This window comes from Ambystoma mexicanum, chromosome 11, assembly GCF_040938575.1.
Source record: "Ambystoma mexicanum isolate Mex_15411 chromosome 11, UKY_AmexF1_1, whole genome shotgun sequence".
Lineage (NCBI taxonomy): Eukaryota > Metazoa > Chordata > Amphibia > Caudata > Ambystomatidae > Ambystoma > Ambystoma mexicanum.
Genome location: NC_090934.1, coordinates 321,259,127 through 321,278,303, shown reverse-complemented (window position 1 = coordinate 321,278,303; position 19,177 = coordinate 321,259,127).

Genomic DNA, 19,177 nt, shown 5'->3' with positions numbered 1-19,177 from the left:
AACAGTTACTTTGTCCCCCCCTAGGACCTTGTCCTCCACATCCGCCATTTCCCCCGTAACCTTGACCTCCCCCTCTGCGACCCCTGTACCCACCTCGTCCTCCGCGGGGGGCCCACGCTTGCCACTGCGGACCTCCGTATTGCTCCTGTCCATTCCACTGTGGCTGCCCATTGCCTGACCAATTTGCTGCCATCCTCCCTTCTATTGCTACCAGCGCCTCCTCCTCATCCCCCTCCCTGTCTTGGGGGCGTGCTGCTACAGCTGCAGCGACCTTCACCAGCTTCGTTTGTACTAACTTGGCCTCATCTGCCAACCTTTTCTGGGCAATTTCTTTTTCTCTCTCCTTTATTCTTTTGCAGTGGTGCACTATTATGCTTTGTATTTCAGGCCATCCCTTTGCCTCGATCCCAGCTATTTTGTTGAGTGCTTTCTGTACCTCTTTTGGGAGTCCTCTCTTTATTATAAAGTAAAATAGAGATGTTGACTGATACCAGGGCATGCCCGTTTCGGCTGTCCACATCTCCTGCACCCAAAAAATGTAATCCATAGCATCCTCCCCATCATTCATTGTGCACTGCATTACTGACTGTAAATCTAGTGTGTCTGGGAATGTTTCCTGTAGTGCATCCCATGCCTTCGCACGCACTGTGTTAAAGGACGCTCCATCATGGTGATCACAATCCAATGTTACTCCTGGGAAGCCAGCTTTTGCCCACACTCTATCTGCCTCATCACCTACTGCCGACACTAGCAAGCTTTTAACGTCCCCTACCACCAATGGCACTCCCTCAGTATTTTTCTCAAATGCGTATATCCACTTACTTGCCCCCCCTGATAGCAGGGGCAATGACTTTAACAAATTAGCTTTATCGATCTGGGCCCAGGGTATGTAGTTTGGCCTCCCACCTTCCCTATGTATCAATAGGAGTTGTAATCTGCTCTTTGTCGTTCTGCCAGTACTTACCTTCAACCCTTTCTTTCCTAGCGTTGCAATTCTTCCCATTCTATTCCTTAACCTTCCTGTCCATTCCTCTTCCATTGTCCTTCTCAGAGGTGTTTCCTCTCCTCTACCTGATCTTCCTCCCATCACCACACCTAACCTCCCACTTTCCTGTTCTTCGTCCTCAATATCGCACCACAATTCTTCCATTCCCCCGGTAGCCATCTCCTCCTCGCCTGTGTTTTCTTCCATCTCATGTGGCCCTAGTTCTATTATTCGATTTGGCTCTTAATGAATCCGGAACAGTATTTCCCCTTTCTTCCATCCTTCTTCAGATGACCTGTCAAGTGCCTGTGCTCTAGGTGTTTGTTCAGTTCTAGGAACGCTTGTTCCGCTCTGCTCACATATATTTCTTATTCTAGATAACTCATCCCTTGCCATTGAGAGCCTAGAATCTAGATCCTCTGTTAACTTCTCAATGTCTACTGCGGGGGTGCTTACCTGTCCACGCTGTCTGGGGCACTCATATGGTGGCGGTGCAGTTGGCTGTGGGGTGGCTGTGGGTGCTGCGGTGGGCACATATGTGGGATCACTATAACCTTCTGCTGGCACTGGTCTGTTTAGGAGGGGGTACAATCGTGTTACCTCTATTGATCCTTCTTTTCCTGTGTCCTCCTTTCCAATTTCCTGTGCTATTAGGGGAGTGTCAACGGTGGAGGGCAGGTTAGGTACTGACTATTTCCTCTTGAGTGGGGGCACTTCCTCGAATAACCTCCACAAGTCTAATATTTCTCTTCTATTATGGAACTGTTTTCCTTTGTATTTCATGAATATACATGTGGCTACCATATCTAGGACACTTTTATCAAACGATCCCCCTTCTGGTCATACTTGGGGTAGTCTGATCCCTTTAATTCTGTTACCCACTGATCGTGATATTTCTTTATGCGTTCTGCATAACCAGGTAGATTTTTACAAATGTGGGCCAGGGGTGTCTCTGCCCCCATATTATACTTCCAGTGTTTGCCTTTCTGTACTATTTTGTGTCTACCATTGTGGCTTATTGGTGTGTGTGACTCTTATCTTAATCAATTCTTGGACATATACAAAAAACTACTTGCTCACAATATTATTACCTTCAAATTTTACCGGGTCACACTTACAATGACCATACCGCAGAGCTATGCAATGTCATCACTTCAACATCATTTCTTTACAACTCATGGGCCTCATTACAAATGGCCCGGTATGGAAACAACGGTGGCGGTAAACCCGCCGCCACCGTTGTTTCCATGCCGGGCGATCACAACTCCTGCAGGCGTGAGGTGATGTTCCCGCCAGGTCTGACCTGGCGGGTTTAACACCGCCTGCCTGCAGGGGGACGAGGAAACACCGGCAGCATTACGAGATGCTGCCGGGGTTTCCATAATCCCCATTCCCATTGAGTCCCGTAGGACTCAATGGGAATGGGGTTTAACACCATTCTGCCTCCGTGTTTCCCGGAAAACCGGGGTTGTAATGCTCGATAATTCCAGGAATCACGGAGGCGGGATGGTAATACGAGTCCGGCGGTAACCAGGCGGTTTTACCGCCTCGGTTACGGCCGGACTCGTAATGAGGCCCATTGAAACATCTGTTAACTTAACATGTGCAGCATGGGACAAACGTTTAACATACTTTTAACATACAACACATAACATGTACCCCTCCCCTTTTCCCTTGCCCTGTACTTTTCTCCCTGATAAGGTCCCCTTACCCTAGGTCATCACTTGCCCCCGAACCTTTAAAAAAGTTTTTATCTTTCGTTCACCATTGAGGTAACACGACCGAAGAAGAAGAAAGAAAATAGAAAGTTCTAATGTATACACCGAGTCTCCCTATTCTCAGACACCTTTATTTTATTCTCCACTGCTCACTTATTCCCAGTACTAGTTAAGAAAGCACTATGCAGCGCCGCCTTCTACCCCCTTTCAGAGCTAGTTTCCTATCTTATCTTCCCTTATTTCACCTTTTTTGTCCTAATGGCCATATTCAGAGAAAGTAGAGTAAATACTAGTAGCATTAATAGTTGAAAGTACCCCTTGAACGACCTTGTGTAATCTGGCTCCCTTCCCCTTCACCCTTTATAATCACTCGCACTTAATACACACGTGCCCGTCTTGATTCGAGATTCTCCCGACTGGGTCCATCCAGGCGGCGCTGCCACACACTCAATGGCCGCCCCCGGCTCCGGCGAGCGGTACTAAAAAGGTTTTTTTTGGAGCGGGACCCCGTACCCTTTGTCCGATTCCGTGTGCACGTCTAAGTGTACCAGTTGCCGTAGGCGGGCAGCTCTCTTGAGCAGGCGCACTATGCATCTCCACTGCCGCCCAGAATTTCTCACGCCAGAGGAGACGATGAGAAAATTTAAAATGTAATCACGCTTTCGGGGTCACCACTGAAAGCAAGCGTCCCCAAAAGGCATTACCCTCCCCACGATTAGAGGCAGTAAAGGACACACCCAGGAGGAAATGAGACCAGGACCAAGTGCAGGTAAATGTAAAAGGCTTTTTATCTAGTCAAATAGGGCATGCAAAGGACTCTGCAAGCTCTGAAGGTGCTCTGTCTGACAATAGCAAAGACAGTCTTATTTATTACAAAACTTCGTCATGAGTCCTACACACTATAGGGGGCACATAGTCCTGGGGATCGACTAACTATAGGCGCAGCAGTGATGAGTAGCTCCAGGATTGGTGGACATCAGCATGGTGCCAACGTGGGGTGGATGGGTCAGCTGGGCTCGTCGGGGTGGGGTTGCCAGGCCAGGCGCAGTCAGTGTCGATGATAGATGGTTGACCTAACATTCATCCCTTGTGGCCACACACACAAACACTCATTCGTTTAGATGATTTCAGTTGTCCTGTAAATCCTGCAATATGTTACTCTAAGGAATAATAGGATACTGGAGAAACACATGCAATGTGAAGCTTTTACAATACATCAGGGCACTGTTGCTTCTGACCTGTTGACCGGGTGTCATAAACTTGGCTGTCTGATCTGAGGGCATGAATTGAGCTGCCCTGTCATTTGCGTCTTGTTAGAAATAGTGAAGAATTACTTTATGATATGTTAGTAGAGGGTTGGATGTCTATTCTCCCAGGCCCATTAACTTGGGGTGAGCCAGAGTACTACTGGATTGGTGAAGGTGCACTTTTGGCCCCTTGAGGCGGTGGGGTTTAGGACCAGGTCGTAAATACTTCATTTGGCCGACCATGGCGGCCTCGGATATGAGGGAGGTGAATACTTGAAGCGGATCCAACTGAATGAGGGGAGGTGAGTCTGTGCTGCCCGTGCACCAGCCCGTCCTCGCGGTCCTTGGCGGGAGGAGGGGGGAGACGGCCTTGTGTGTGTGTGCAGTTCTCTGTGCCCGGGCTGCACACTATGCAGAACAAGGAGACGGTTAATAAAGTTAGTAATATTAGAGTGATTACACATTTCTAATCTCTACACATTCATGTACTATTTCATATATGATTATGAAAGTTTGGCAGTGTTTCATACATCACTAAACATTGGATGACTACATTTTAGCAATCACACAGGGTAGCGGTTAGATAACACATGAGGTAGCATTCGGTTTGGTGGTGTACTCAGGAGCATGAAAGCAATACGTTCAAAAGGGTGGTAGTACATTTGCATTATTGTTCATGCATTTAAACGTGTCCTACTGCGCGACACACACATATTCTTAGTAATGCTTTTTCCACCTTCCCTTGTACTTAGTAGCATTCGTTAGTTAGCAATAGGTGGTCTGTATCAAGCCCTTTCATTGGGTCTTCTAAGCACATGATATCTTACACGGGCTGAGATCGTTCGTATTTTAACAATACTTATGAACTTTTATCCCTTCCCCGACACGGGTGTTTATAATTAACATAGCAACTCTGTGAATCGATAGGCTTTGGTGTATAGTTGACACTTCATTTGGAGAACATCGACAGGGGTTCATACGAGGCGGGCATTAACACCATATATCTTAAATGTTAGGGGTTAGATGCTGGGTCGAGGCCTGTTCAATTGAGATGGTGTTTGTTATTTTCCAGGCTTGGACCGCTAGTCAGGTCACTCCGGGGACAGTGATGTATTGCGGAAGGTAAATGATACAGTGTTTGTTCTGATGCTTGTTCGTGTCTGGTTGCTCGTGAGAACGGGCCTTCAGCGGATCTACCATGGAGTGGAGACAGCGGGGGAGGGCATGGCTCCCTGTGCACAGTGAGTGCGGGCCAAGCTGCAGCATTCGCAGGCAGGCTGTCTTGTTGGGGTTCAGGTCGCTATTATATAAAATGGAGTCCTGATGCTTCCAAAATGGAGTCCATTGTCTGTTACAGTACAACATGATTGGCCCTGTGTGTCGATCAGCAGCCACCCCGTTAGCTGTGCCCTGGTAACGGGGGGCCCCTGACGAGCCAAGAACCTCACATGGGTGGGATATGTTGGGGAGAGGGTCTTATAGACCTATCCTCCCATGCAGGGTCCTGAAATGCAGCCTGCTTTCCTGAACCTTAAACAGAGGTTTTTGATGTAAGTAGATTTAAACCCTTTGCAACACAAAGGTTGGGGAATCTGCTGGCCTTAAATTCTTTACCCTTATAGTGGCAGTGGGGAGGGGGCTAAGCAGTGTATATCCTTACCCTATTTAACAAAAAAAATATTAATTTAATGAATTCACCTTGGCAGAACACCATTTTTTTTTTGTTGAAATTAACAAAACTCATTTTAAGTGTGCGCTGTAAATTATAGACTTTAATGTAGTTGGGAAATCCCATTTTGCCTGATAACTCTGACTTCTTTTTAGGAAAAGGGGTATTTTTGTCCTTAAACTAAAACTCCAAGAAATCCATAAACTGCCAGCTTCCCCAACATAGGCCTTCAGGTGGAGGGGACAGTCTGAAAACCAACATTTTCAAAGCAGCGCAATTGTTACACAAAGGCCATTAAGTGTAGGGGGTCTTAAATCCAAAATTGTCAAATTATCCCATGTTTTACCATTCAGGTGCCCCAAAACAGGCCTTTAAATTTCGAGGGATCTAAAAACCAAAATTCTCAAATCATCCCAAGTTTTCCAATCCAGATTCCACTACAAAGGCCTGTAGTGGAAGGGGGTGGGTCTGCAATCCAACGTTCTCAAATCATCCCAATGTGTACCATCCAGCTTCCCAACACAGTCCTTTAAGTGAAGGGGGTCCAAAATCCAAAATTGTGAAATCATCCAACTATTTTTGCTGTGCAGCCGGCCCAACATGGGCTTTTAGGTGAAGGGGGGGTCTGGAATCCAGAATTCTCATATCATCCCAATATTTACCATTCACCTTCCCAACACAAGCTTTTAAGTGAGGAAGAGGTCTGAAATCCAAAATTGTGAATTCATCCCAACTTTTACCGTTCAACTTCTCCAACACAGACCTTTAAGTGAGGGGGACAAACTGCAAAATCACCCTGTGTTTATTTTACACCAAAAGTGTGGGTGAAATCATAATTGCCATGCGGATTTGTACCAATCTCTAAACCCAACTGCTAGCCGTTTAAGTGCGAAGGAAAATCAAACGTTCACAGCACTACATATGTAAATTGCTTGTGTTCATTGACAAGTTTGATTATTTCTTGAAGAGAAAGCTGTATAAAATTTTGTCATTTTCCTAACTAACTTGTGTGGTTTATTTGTGTAACGAGAAGTATAATTGTGAGACACAAAGAAGGTGGCGTGTGTTGTTTTAGTGTGTTCTCTATTACCTATCTTTCAGATAAATACAAATATAGTTCCTATATCCCGGCCTGATTATTGGCTCACTGTGGGCACAGAGGAGAGATTTGTGTGACTCTACATGACTCTTCTGTAAGGTCAGCGCTAAAAAAAAAACATACGCAAGTATTGCCGAGCTCCTTGATTGGGATGGGAATGAACTCCCCAGGTTAAGGGTGGTCTCAATATAATGCGACAACTGTGAGCCCAATTTTCAAAAAAATCACAAATGTTTGTGTTTTCATATATGTTAATGCATTAGCTGAAAATATTACTCAGTGATTAAATAACGGACAAGCTTAAGTAGTCGCAAAAATGCACTTCATCTGATGGTAAGAAGCATAATTGACAAAATTGAGGGTAAGAAACAGTTTGGGAATGTTTACATCCATAATAAATGATGAGTTTTTATGGAAGTTGTAGTCAAACATATCTGGAGTTTCACAGGTTAAAGACCCCAGCTAAGCAATGAACTTCAGTTCTTTCATGAAGTAGTATTTTTGTATTTCCTCATAGAGTTTGAAAACATTCAAACCTTAACACACTGAAACAAACAATTCAAAATTAATCATAAAATCCTATAAGCTTTCAAATATAATGACATGAAAACAACAGAAAAAAAAGATAAGAATCATGTCAATCAATGCATTTAAAAAGTAGCAAGTTGCATGGCAGCCACAAATTGAAGAAATGCAATTAGCGTAGTAATTGAACAATAATCCATATGACACCTTTCCCATAACACCTCCCACAGCGATATATTGAGATCTTGGACTATCTTGGGACAGTGCATAAGACGTAAATCAATCATGGCACTGCAATCTATCAGCAGGTGCTGTAATGTCTCAGGGCTGGCCTTACATTGTCAACAATCTGAAGTGGCAATTTCAGGATCTTTACACAAATGTCGATTTAGTCAGCAATAGGTAATGTGAAAACGCATAGTGGTTCTTGCAAATTACCATGTGGGGTACTTGATCAAATATGTGCTGGGATACTCAGAACCCGATGCCCATTGATTTGTTCCCCATATCTCCTGTAAGTACTTAATTTAAACACTGTGTTGGTCCAGTCTTGCCTCCATTTGTGTTACCCGCAGAAAGTGGCAGTAGTACAAGCACTTACAAAACACTGGTGGTGGAGACAAGCTAATGAACGTGAACAGCCAACACAGGTTCAACCCAAAAACTGGAAAACATAATGAGGAGGACACTAAATGATCATAATTGTGCCCTGTCATTACACCCCTACCTTGTTCTCCTCTTTCTGTAGCACAAAATTGTTATTCAGTCGATTGCTCAGATGGATATTTTATGTTTCATAATAATAAGATGAAACGTCCAACGTAACAAGAGCTACCGGCATATCAATATTAAATTTGGTCCACCCCAAAATAAAGTCTGTTCAATGCATTTATGTGGTAGATCAACGTTGGTAATTAGGAGGGACAACCGGGTCATAACCGTTTAAGAACAAGATGCAAAGTCTAACTATTCCCGGAGGAAAAATCTAAATGCATATATAGAGATAGAGCATGAACAGCCTGTATGTTGATAAAAACATGAGTAAAAATATATATAGAAAAATAACAATACACAATACACTGATAATGGCAATTGATCAAAACACACAACTCAATTTAGTTTGATTGTTAAAATAGTGACACAAGTCTATATGAAGTTGAAAAAATTCTTCTCGATAGGGGTCTTATTGATTTGTTTTGAGAATATGTCATTTATGGTCTCGAATGTAGTTTCTATAATTCAGTACAACAAGGTCCATCACGTATCATATAAGCCCTTGGGCTTCAGCTCTATCTCAATATGTTTCTGTTCATAATCCTTAAAATGGTGAACATTCTGCAGGAGATTTATCAATGTGGTCACAAGTGATGACTGGACAAATTACAATCTTGGTCCGGTTAATCCTTCTTAAAACAAGTGGTATTCAAACTGCTCTCACTGTGCAGGCTTAGTTGGCAGCATGGGGTAATGAAAGAGTGTTTGATCTCAAGGTAGACTATATTGGTTAACACTCAGCACAATTAGCCGTGGTGGGACTTTTTTTGCAGTGGAGATCTTGTTTCTCTCTTCGTGTCCCTCTTGTACAGTGGACTCCTTTCCAAAGGTTTAACAGCAAAAAGCTGGGGTGGAGTAGTAGGATTGTGATCCTCTTCTTTAGCGAGGCGTCTAACATCTAGATCTCTCGTTGTGTACGGTGGGCTCTGTTGTCTGGGCCATTAATCAATCTTTCAATTCCCTGATTTCATTCTGACTTGACTCATTTTCGTTTTGTGCAGCCTATATTGAGTGCGTATATTGAAGGCGGGTGGCTTTCAAAAGGCCAATCTCTTTTTCAAGCGTGTTTCTAGACTGCACTGCCGGTACCAGGTCAGTTTCTGCTTGCTTCACACGCTTCTTGAGCTCTGTATTTTCTTGCCTATTTCCAGTCAGTTCCTGAGAACCTACCTGACTCTTTTCTGCATCTATTTTCAACTGATGCACCTGCTGTGCAAGGACACTATTCTCCTTCTTCAAGAGGTGTTTTCCTTTTATGAATTTTCTGTTGTTTTAAAATATGTATCTTCTGATATATCTCATAAAAGTAATTTTTGGAATCAACTCCTTTCATAATTAACTGACTGTTTTCATTTTTCAACCCCTTTATTTGTAATGGAAAGGCCATAAGGTCATCTAACAGCCCACTATTATAAGTAATCTGATCATTTATCTTATGTTGCAGTGTGCTCAAAATTTCCACACACTATTTACGTGCATCTTTCAGTGCAGAACAGTGATTTTTAAGGTCTGCAGTCTCTTGCTGCAGGGTTTGTAACTCATGTTTGAGTTGTTCCATGATGCTTTCTTGTTTTAACTCGAAAATATGGTTCTGCTGTGCTTGATCATCTAACTGTTTAAGTTCTGTCTATGTCTCATTAAGAATCTCAGTCTTACTCCATGCATAGGCTTCAGTCTTCTGCACTCACTCTTCCACTATCTGTAAGTGGAAGTATAGATAAGCTGCGAGCTGAGTCATTTGAATCAGTTCTTCTACAGCATTTCAGGTTCTATAAAATGCCTCTAATGTTTTGTGCCATATTGTCATGGCCACTTGCCCAGGATCACAGGAGCAGTACCATCAAGTGGAGGGAGCAGGCGAAATCATGGTTCACGCACATCCCTTTGAGATGTTTATACATGGGGGGCCTGGTTGGACTTAGTCCTGGCGTCTTTGGCGCCAGGCTCATGGAAGAACTTAAACAAGACATTTTTGTTATGGCCAGAAGTGCTTGGAATGGAATGGAACTCTTTTATTATGGGCAGGAATACTCTCAAGAACTTCTCACTTGTGTGTAATTAGTCCGGGTATCGCCTCCATCTGCATCTGCATGTGCAACTTTTAGGAGTGGCTGGGTGTGGCAAGCAGGACTGAGCTAAGGGGTGTGGCCTTAAGAGCTCATCTATAAAAGCCAGCCAACCCCAAGGCACACGTTTCACGTTATTCTGCACCTTCGTACGGCATAACACTCACCGTCGCCTGGGATTCAACTTACCTGGAGAGATCCTGCCATCTACATTCATACTTACCATCTGGAGGATCCTGCTCTCACCTGCATGCTTCTGTCTGGCACTGCGGCTCTCCTGCAAACATCTCGGAGCACAGACATCTTCTTCCTGGCACAGCGGCTCACCTCCAAACATCTCAGAGCGCAGTCATCTTCTTCCTGGCACCGCGCCTCACCTGCAAACATCTCGGAACGCAGACAGCATCATCTGGGCACCACAGCAGGATGCACTTCATCCGAACTCGCAGCACCTGCAAAAGAAAGGCAAAAGATAAGGTTAGACACTTAACAGACATTTCGTTAAGGGCGCACTGCCCTTAAACCTTGTGCCTTCCCTAAAACCATCACTCACCTGCTGCCAGACATATGCGGTCTTATCCATCTTCCGCTCAGCCGCCTTCCACGCTTCCACAGCTATAGTTAAGCCGCATTTCCATCTATTTGTGAGAAAACAGAGAGGAACGTTATTCATTGAAAAAGAACAACATTGAGAGCAATAACATCAAGACATTGAGAGAAAGCAGAAAGAAGGGAAAAGACAAGAGACATTGAGAGAAAGCAGAAAGAGGAGCTTAGTCGCACCTGGACTGGACTATTACTCAGGAATCAGTGAAGGAACTTGATTCCATCAACAAGCGCCCCTGCCAGAAGTAGCAGGATGGAGAGCTCATCATTCACACTTACCAGGTGAGCCTTATGGGCCGGTACGTGCCCACTGAAATTGCACCTTGGGTCGAAGGATTTGGGAGATTCCACAGTCACCTATCAGCACATCAACGTTTTCCCATATCCATGCAGTAGCACTGCCACCGATTGTTGCCACCAACAGATGATCCGCAGGGGACAAAACCAGAAGAGAGTGATCTAACTCCAGGGAGGGCTGAAACTGTGCCCCAACGCCTCCCTAGAGACCAGGTGAGCATAACACATATTCCACTTTGACATCAAATGTCAATTCCTTCTGATGTGACATCTTGCAACATTTTAGCTTACCCGCTCCCTTCATCTGTCTCTTTTCATTCACCATGAAAGAACAGTTTAATAAGGAAGTGTCTCCTGGCATTATATAATTCAACTGCATTCATTTTTTTAAATGGCCTTTTTAAAATGTATGTAAAATTTTCTTTGAACACGGACAGGACAAAAATCACCCTGTTCCCGCTTAATTTCCACTAAAAATGCCAAATCCAAATCAATTCTTACTCATTCTTAATTTATCACCTATAAACCTCCATGGAACTAAGGGTTCAGGTCCTCACTGGACTTTAAAAAAACAAAGATGACTTTCCCTCCACCTTAATACATTTACATCAATATGAATGGTCTGTCACAATGCACTTGTCATGAATCAGAAATAGCCAGCCAAATGCTGGCCATAAGCCCAAAATTTGTAACAGTTTATTGAGAGGCAACCCACAACACAGGGAGTTCCTTCCCATCCAAAGCTAAGTGTCACACAGTACACAGCTAATGTCAATTCCTTTGTTCAGCCCTATCTCAGGCTCATATCATGCCCCTTGGGTCCCTCCCCCTTTAGCTACCAAAGAGCCAATAACCAGGCCAGTGTACAGGAAATATATTTGAATTTATTTAAATTATAGGCAATACAAATCACACTAAACTACACACACCACCTTCTTTATGGCTCACAATTAACTTCTTGTTACACAAATAAATCCCACCAATGGGTTGGGAAAAACACAAATTACAATACTTTTCTTTCTACAGATTTTACTTCAAGAAATAATTATTGCTGGTCAGTGAACACAATCTATTTACAGATGTAGTGCTGTACAATTTCGATTTTCCTGTCCGTTTAAAAGGCTAGCAGTTTAGTTTTGCAAATTTGAGCAAATGCATATGGCAATTATTTTTGTTTTACCCCACACTTTTGCTTTAAAACAAACAAAGTGATTTAGCTGTTTGTTTCTCAGACCCCCTTCCCTTTTTGTCTGTGTTGGGGAAGTCAGACAGAAAAATTGGAATTATTTGGAATTTGGCATTCAGACCCATCCCTCCACTTAAAAGCCTGTGGTGGGGAAGCTGGACAGAAAAAATTGAGATGATTAGAGCATTTTGGATTTCAGACCCCATCCACTTAAAGGCCACTAATGTAAAGGGGATGCCCGCAGCCCCTGTGTTGTGGGGGACCCACCACCACATATCCTGGGAGTGGGCCCCACTTGGAGTAATTCATTCATAATGAAATAATTTCTGTAGCAGAACTAATTTTTGTAACAAAAATAATTTCTTTACGAAGGCACAGTGACTTCAAAAAGAATTCATTTCTTTTTTAAGTCACGCTGCCTTCAGAAATAAATTATTTCTGTTGTGGTTCGGTCCTCAATGGAAATAATTTCTTTATTAAGCCAGAGTGACTTCAAAAAGAAACAATTTATTTTTGAAGTAATAGGGCTCCCCTCAACCCCATGATGTTTGTGGTGTGTGTGAGTGTGTGGTGAAAGGGCACACATTTAAATGTATAGGTGGCTGCCTGTGTGAGTGTTTGGTGAAAGGGTGCACACAAATGTATGGGTGGCTAGGAGTGCATGTCTCTGTTTACAGTGAAATGATGCACAATTACATGTATTGGTGGATGCCTGGGTGTGCCTGTATGGTGAAAGAGTGCACACTTAAATGTGTGGGTGGGTCCATGGGTGTGTGTTCCAGTATGGTGAAAGGTTCCACACTTAAATGTACGGGTGGCTGCCTGGGTGTGCCTGCGTGGAGAAAGAGTGCACACTTAAATGTGTGGATGGCTGGGTGTGTGTATATGGTAATTGGTGTGTGTGCTTGTATTCAGGGGCACAACAAAACCTACATTTCCGGGGGCTAGCCCATCAAATGTTGGAAGAGGCGCTAACTTCATGGGCAGAAGGGGAAGGGAAAACATACTTCTTTATGCATTTTAATGAGACTATTCTAGTGCAGCTTTAATGTTACACACAGTTAACTCTCTCCGTTAAGTCTGAAGGCACACACATATGGAGTGCTGTGATAATGAGCAGTCTCCTGTTCCCTATCTACTCTTCCAAGCACTAAACCCACATCACAATTTCAAGTGCATAACACATTTGGCATTTGAATGCAGGTACTAACAGTGAAATGCTTTATGTTAGTATTTGCTGGGCCCTTTTTAACAGTGTGCCATTTAACATCTGTGTGCGGTTCTGGCCAGCAACTGCTCTGTGGGTCAGCCAGGTCGAGTCAACTTTGCCCAAAGTTTCAGTGGGTGGCGGGGCACTGAAGCCTAATCAGCTCAATGGTGTTGCACCACTACTTGTGTTTAATGCCTTGATTACTTATTGGTAGTCTTCATTGCTTCTAGCCCTATTCTTCCTTATCCCAGTACTTGTGTATGACACAGAACTTGTGTATGAGGCTCTGTGCCTCATGCACAAGTACTGGGATGAGGTAGAGGTACATGGAGGTAATGCCCGACTTAGCTACCTGCAATCTTCATTATTCCTAGTCCCACTCTTCCTCATCACAGTACTTACCTATGAGGCAAGGAGCCTCAAATGTAAGCACTGGGACAAGGAAGAAGGATGTGGAGTAATTCTGAGCCAAGGAGCTGATTTTGGAGGTTGAGGTAGGGGCTAAGAGGGAGAGGGGATATGTGGGGGGCGGGATTGTGTGATAAATCATAATGTTTGGCTATTTCCAGGCTAAGCAGGCATGTCATGTGGTATTAGTGGCTTCAGAGGCATTTTGGTGCAGCCAGTCTCGTCATTCATCAGTTTAGTTAATTTCTGATAAAGCAGACTTGCTAAGTGTATTTACCTGGTTATACTGGCATTTGAGTGATGCCAGTCTAGCCATTTCTTAATGCAGCATTGTATATTTTCTGGGTATCTGTGATAAAATGATATGATGTTTTTAGGCGCAACAAGACAAGGGAAGGAAAAAAAGAGGGAGGACAAGACAAACGATCTTACTAGGCCTTGTGTCATTCAGATCGTGCAAGTGTGAGAATGAGAAATGCAAGGGGAAAGGGAGGGGCGAAGTGCAAGGGAGAGGGCAGGGGAAACCAGGGCAGCATTGCTCTGAGTAAGTGCAGCCAGGGCAGCATGGCTTTAGGTAGTGCATGGAGAACAAGGGACTATAGGGTTACAGTTACAGCCCCTAAGCGCGTGGTAGAACCGGAGGCAGTCCAAGGGTGACTGATCAACAAAGAGCCTGGACTCAGTGAGACTCTGAGGGTAGCCAAGCAACCAGTCGGCACAGCAGACATTTAGGTCAGGTAGGTCAGCAGGGGAGGGAGTAAGAGAAAGCAGAGGAGAAGAGGAACGTGTGGAGCTCTTCCAGAACTTCAGGTGTTCCGGCTCAAGTTTGATAGGGCTAGGGAGGCCATTCCAGAGGGAGGCACCTGCATAGAAGAGAGATCTACCCCACTCTCTCCCTGGAAAAGTGTCTAACCCTTCGTGAGTAGGATGTAGCTGAGCAAAGGGTTTGACAAGGAAGGTATTCTGGAAGAGAGTGTTGGATTTAGTGCAGGCCCTGGCCCCAGAAAGCCTTGTGGATAGCACAAAGGAGCTTGAACTTGATCATTGCAGCCACCGGGACCCATTGCAGAGCATTCAGAGCTGGAGAGATACGGTCCCTGGACTTGAGGCAAAGGATAACTCTCACAGTCGTATTCTGGATTAGTTGCAGAGGGCAGAGAATAGAGGAAGTCAGATTGAGAAAGAGGCTGTTGCAGTAGTCCAGCCTAGAGAGACCCAGGGCTCTGGAGACAGTGAGCTTCTGGGGGAAAGTGAGAAAGGGAAGAGTGCCTTTGAGGAGGTGAAGCTGGTAGTGGGACTTCTTGGCGGTGACTGAGATGTGAGGAGACAAAGGGAGAGTGGAGTCGAAGATGACACCAAGGATTTTTGCCTCGCAGGAAGGCGAAGGATGAGGGCACAAGGCGGGTTGCCAGAGTGAGAAAGGGAAAGCAGGGGCAGGGGTCCCAAGGAGAAGGATCTCCATCTTACTGGCATTAAGGCAGAGATCATTGGAGGCGCACCAATCCTGAATCATGGATAGACAGTCAGAAATGATTGAGAGAGGAGATGAGGCTGAGGGGAGCCTGAAGGAAAGCTGAGTGTTGTCCGCATAACACTGAAAGTTAGAGGAGAAGATAGGATCAGGTGGGCCAAAGGAGCCAAGTAAAAAAACAGAGTAAGGGGATATAACCCTGGGGAACACCACAGGTAGAGAGAGAGCTAGCTGAGAGAAAGGGGCCAAGTTAGACCGGGTAGGTGGAGTCCAACAGGAAGGAGGTCAGGCACTCCAGGGTCTGATTTGTGCTGCCCAGTTTCCCACAGAGTCGATTGATCAGGATGGCGTGGTTGTCTGTGTCAAAAGCAGAGGAAAGTTCAAGGATAATGAGGACTGAAGGAATGCTGGAATCGAGGTGAATGCAAATCTTCACAGGTGTTTAGGAGAGCAGTTTCTGTGCCCCTGGCAGCTCTATAGCCAGACTTATGGTCATGGAGATAGCCAACTGATTCAGTGTGGAGAATAAGCTGAGAGATGGACAGCTTTTCCAAGAGTTTTCCCCGGAAAGGGGTGATGGAGATTGTGCAATAGTTTTCCGGGAAGGTAGGATCGGCAGACAGCTTGTTGAGCAGTGGGTGCACAAGGGGGTGCTTAAGGTGAGAGGGGAAGGTTCCAGTGGTGAAAGAGTGATTATAGAAATTGGCCAAGGCTGGAGTGTGAGTATGAATATAGTCCTTCATGGTTCTGAGGAGCAGGGGATCACCTCTTTGGATGACACTTTTATAGATCAGACTTGTCTAGAAATCTTATGTTCGAAGACCTTGGCCGTGAAGCCAGCGGTGTGGGCTGCACTCCTATGCCCACTAAATAGTGGATTCCTTTAGTTAGTAATGGATTTGAGTCCCAAAAATTTAAGAATTATATGCACTACAATTCTTTTTCATGTAGTTAGCTTTAATTCACAATATAGTGAGGTAAATAAAACTCTGTTCATGCAGGTGCCTATAGGGGTGGCCAATGCATTTCGGAATACTACTTCCTTCATCAGGGCCTAGTAAGGGTCATCATAACACAAATACAGCATAATGACATCACCATTGTAAAACAACATTGAGATCAAACAGTATTGACCCGCATTGTATATATCAATTTCGCGCATAATATTAGTATGTCACATGGATTCCAGCATTATTTACACCATTTATTGTCCATTACATAAGTGTATGTCACAGAGCAGAGAAAACAGCCATACATAATCATGCATTGTGTATAAGGTAAGAAATATATACATACGGATAAATTGCAGGAAAACGCAGCAATTACAAGTTGTGAATCACCATTGGAAAAAAGAAAGAAGAAAAAAGCAATATGAACGGAAATGAATCATTACTCTAAAAAAGAACGTTTCCATGATCGTTACAAGCTTATTGCAATAAAAACTGACCTGGTTTCCCTTTTATTGAAACGGTGCATGAAAAGAGCTGACTGGAGAATCTCCCTGCGCGATGTCTTGTGTACGTGCATAAAACTAGCACTCATCAGAACGCTCTGTAAATATATGTGTATGACAGCTGTTAGCCTATAGAATATTCGGGCTAAACAAAAGAACTTGACACGAATGCTCATTCATACCTTTCCTCTTCGGAACGATCACAAGACTGAGTGAGACCGCGAGGACACGCGTTACTTTGCAAGCAGCTAAGTTGTTTCAAGTTGCTATGGTTACGTGAGAACAGGAGGAGAATAGTGAATAAAGGTGGCGGCCATTTTGTAATGAAACCGACTTCTTTAGAATACCAGTGAAACATATAATATATATTGAAGGAATAGTAATTTCCATCAACATTACCGCAAACCAATTGCAAAAAATAAATGAAAATAAACTCTCTCTCGTTAAGTGCAATATTCTCCTGTAAAAATTAAGTCCTATGACAATGAGAACCTCAAACCGTCAGAGATGCATGGACCTCCCTTTTGGCTGACTTCACTAAATATTATAAAAAAATGAAAAAAGAGAGTCATTGTTATGCTACTATGTGGCAAATCCCATGGCTTACAGCAGAGCGAGCTTGTCGGTGAAAGTGGAATCTACCATTAACACACGGAAAAGGGGTGCTTGAAAAAATGCCGACTGTAGGACGGGGGGGTCGGATGGATCTCAAAGTGCTCAAAAGTAGTAAGGAAAGGTCGCAAGGGATCAGTATTTGTGTCCTGATATTAAAGACTCACAGTAAGCTTATAACTTATTACGATCTACTATAACGTTTCGCTCTTGGTTTCAATGTGTAGCAAAACACTATGTTAGTTATGATGTAAATGCATCAGGTGGTGGTAACGGAAAGAAAGAAGGAAAAAAGAAAGAAGAAAGAAAAAAGGGGAAAAAAGGAAATTGAAAGCTTTCGTAATGCCATTAGTCATAGTAAGAAATAAAGCAGAACCACTACTTGGAAGTGACCATTACAAGGTCAAAATGTTCAATGTTTTCTAAATTACTTCTCTGATTGCTAAATGAAAAATATAGATAGCAAAGAAAAAGTGTGACAAAATGTAACTCTACATTCCATACGCTGCAATTAGAGAAAAATCATAAGAACATCCAAAACATCAATGAACATAGCCAACATGCATATCATAAGAAACAACTTAGATCGAACTCTTCATTAATTCCATCAGGTGATAAAGAGTCAAGTTTATCAATCCAAAACGCTTCCTGTTGTGCCCTCCATTTCTTCATATCTTTAGTAGCCATTTTGGTGGGTTGAACCTCTAGTACTGCAAATCTGAGTTGTGCAATAGAATGTCCCTTTGTCATAAAATGTCTAGCTACTGCTGAGGTCATGTTTTGATTGCGAATACACGACTTGTGTTCATTTATTCTGACTCGTATCTTTCGAGCTGTTTCTCCCACATAGTATATCCCGCATGGACACTTGATGGCATAAACAACATTTTCTGACAAACATGTCGCATGATATCTTAGTTTAATTTTAGCTCCAGTTTTTGGGTGCATTATGGTATTGCCTTTCATTACGTTATTGCAATTACTGCAACTCATACAAGGGTAGGTACCGGGATGTTTGTCTGGTTTCCTATTTGAATCCTTGCTTCTCGTATTTACCAACATGTTGCGTAGGTTATTGCTTCTTTTGTAAGCAAAGATCGGCGGTTGTGGAAAGAGATCTTTAATTCGTGCATCACTTGTAAGTATGTTCCATCCATCTCGAATGATATCCTTGATTTTATTGCTTTGTATGGCATATGTAGTGATGAACACTAATTCAGGATTCTCTCGTTCTGTTCTTTTGGTGAGAAGTTGGTCTCTCGTCTGTGTTCTAGTCTTCTCGCGTGCTATTTGTAAATCTGTCTCGGGATAACCTCTTTCTTTCAGCCGTTCGTGAAGTAGTTGTAGTTGTCTCTCACAGTCTTCTGGGTCACTAACGATCCGCTTTATTCTCAACATTTGTCCAAATGGTAGATTCCGCAGTAGATTGGGTGGGTGGAAGCTCATACGATGAAGGAGGTTATTTCGATCAGTTTGTTTAGTGTATAATGTTGTGTTGATCCTGTTCCCATTGATTACCGTTTTTACATCCAAGTAATGTATATTAGGGTCGCCGACCTCTAGGGTAAATTGTAAACGTGTATCAATGCCATTTAGGTATCTCAAGAAAATGTCCAAATCTTCCCTTTTTCCGGACCATACTCCAAAAATATCATCAATATACCTGACCCAAGTTTTTAAGTGTGGTTTCCATCTGGTGTCTTCTAAGATGTACTTGCTTTCAAATATGTACATAAAAGAATTAGCATAGGCTGGCGCCATGGTTGCCCCCATAGCTGTCCCCGATATTTGTTTGTAGTACTTTTGGTTATACTCGAAACATGAATGTGTGGCTATAAACTCCAGTAAAAT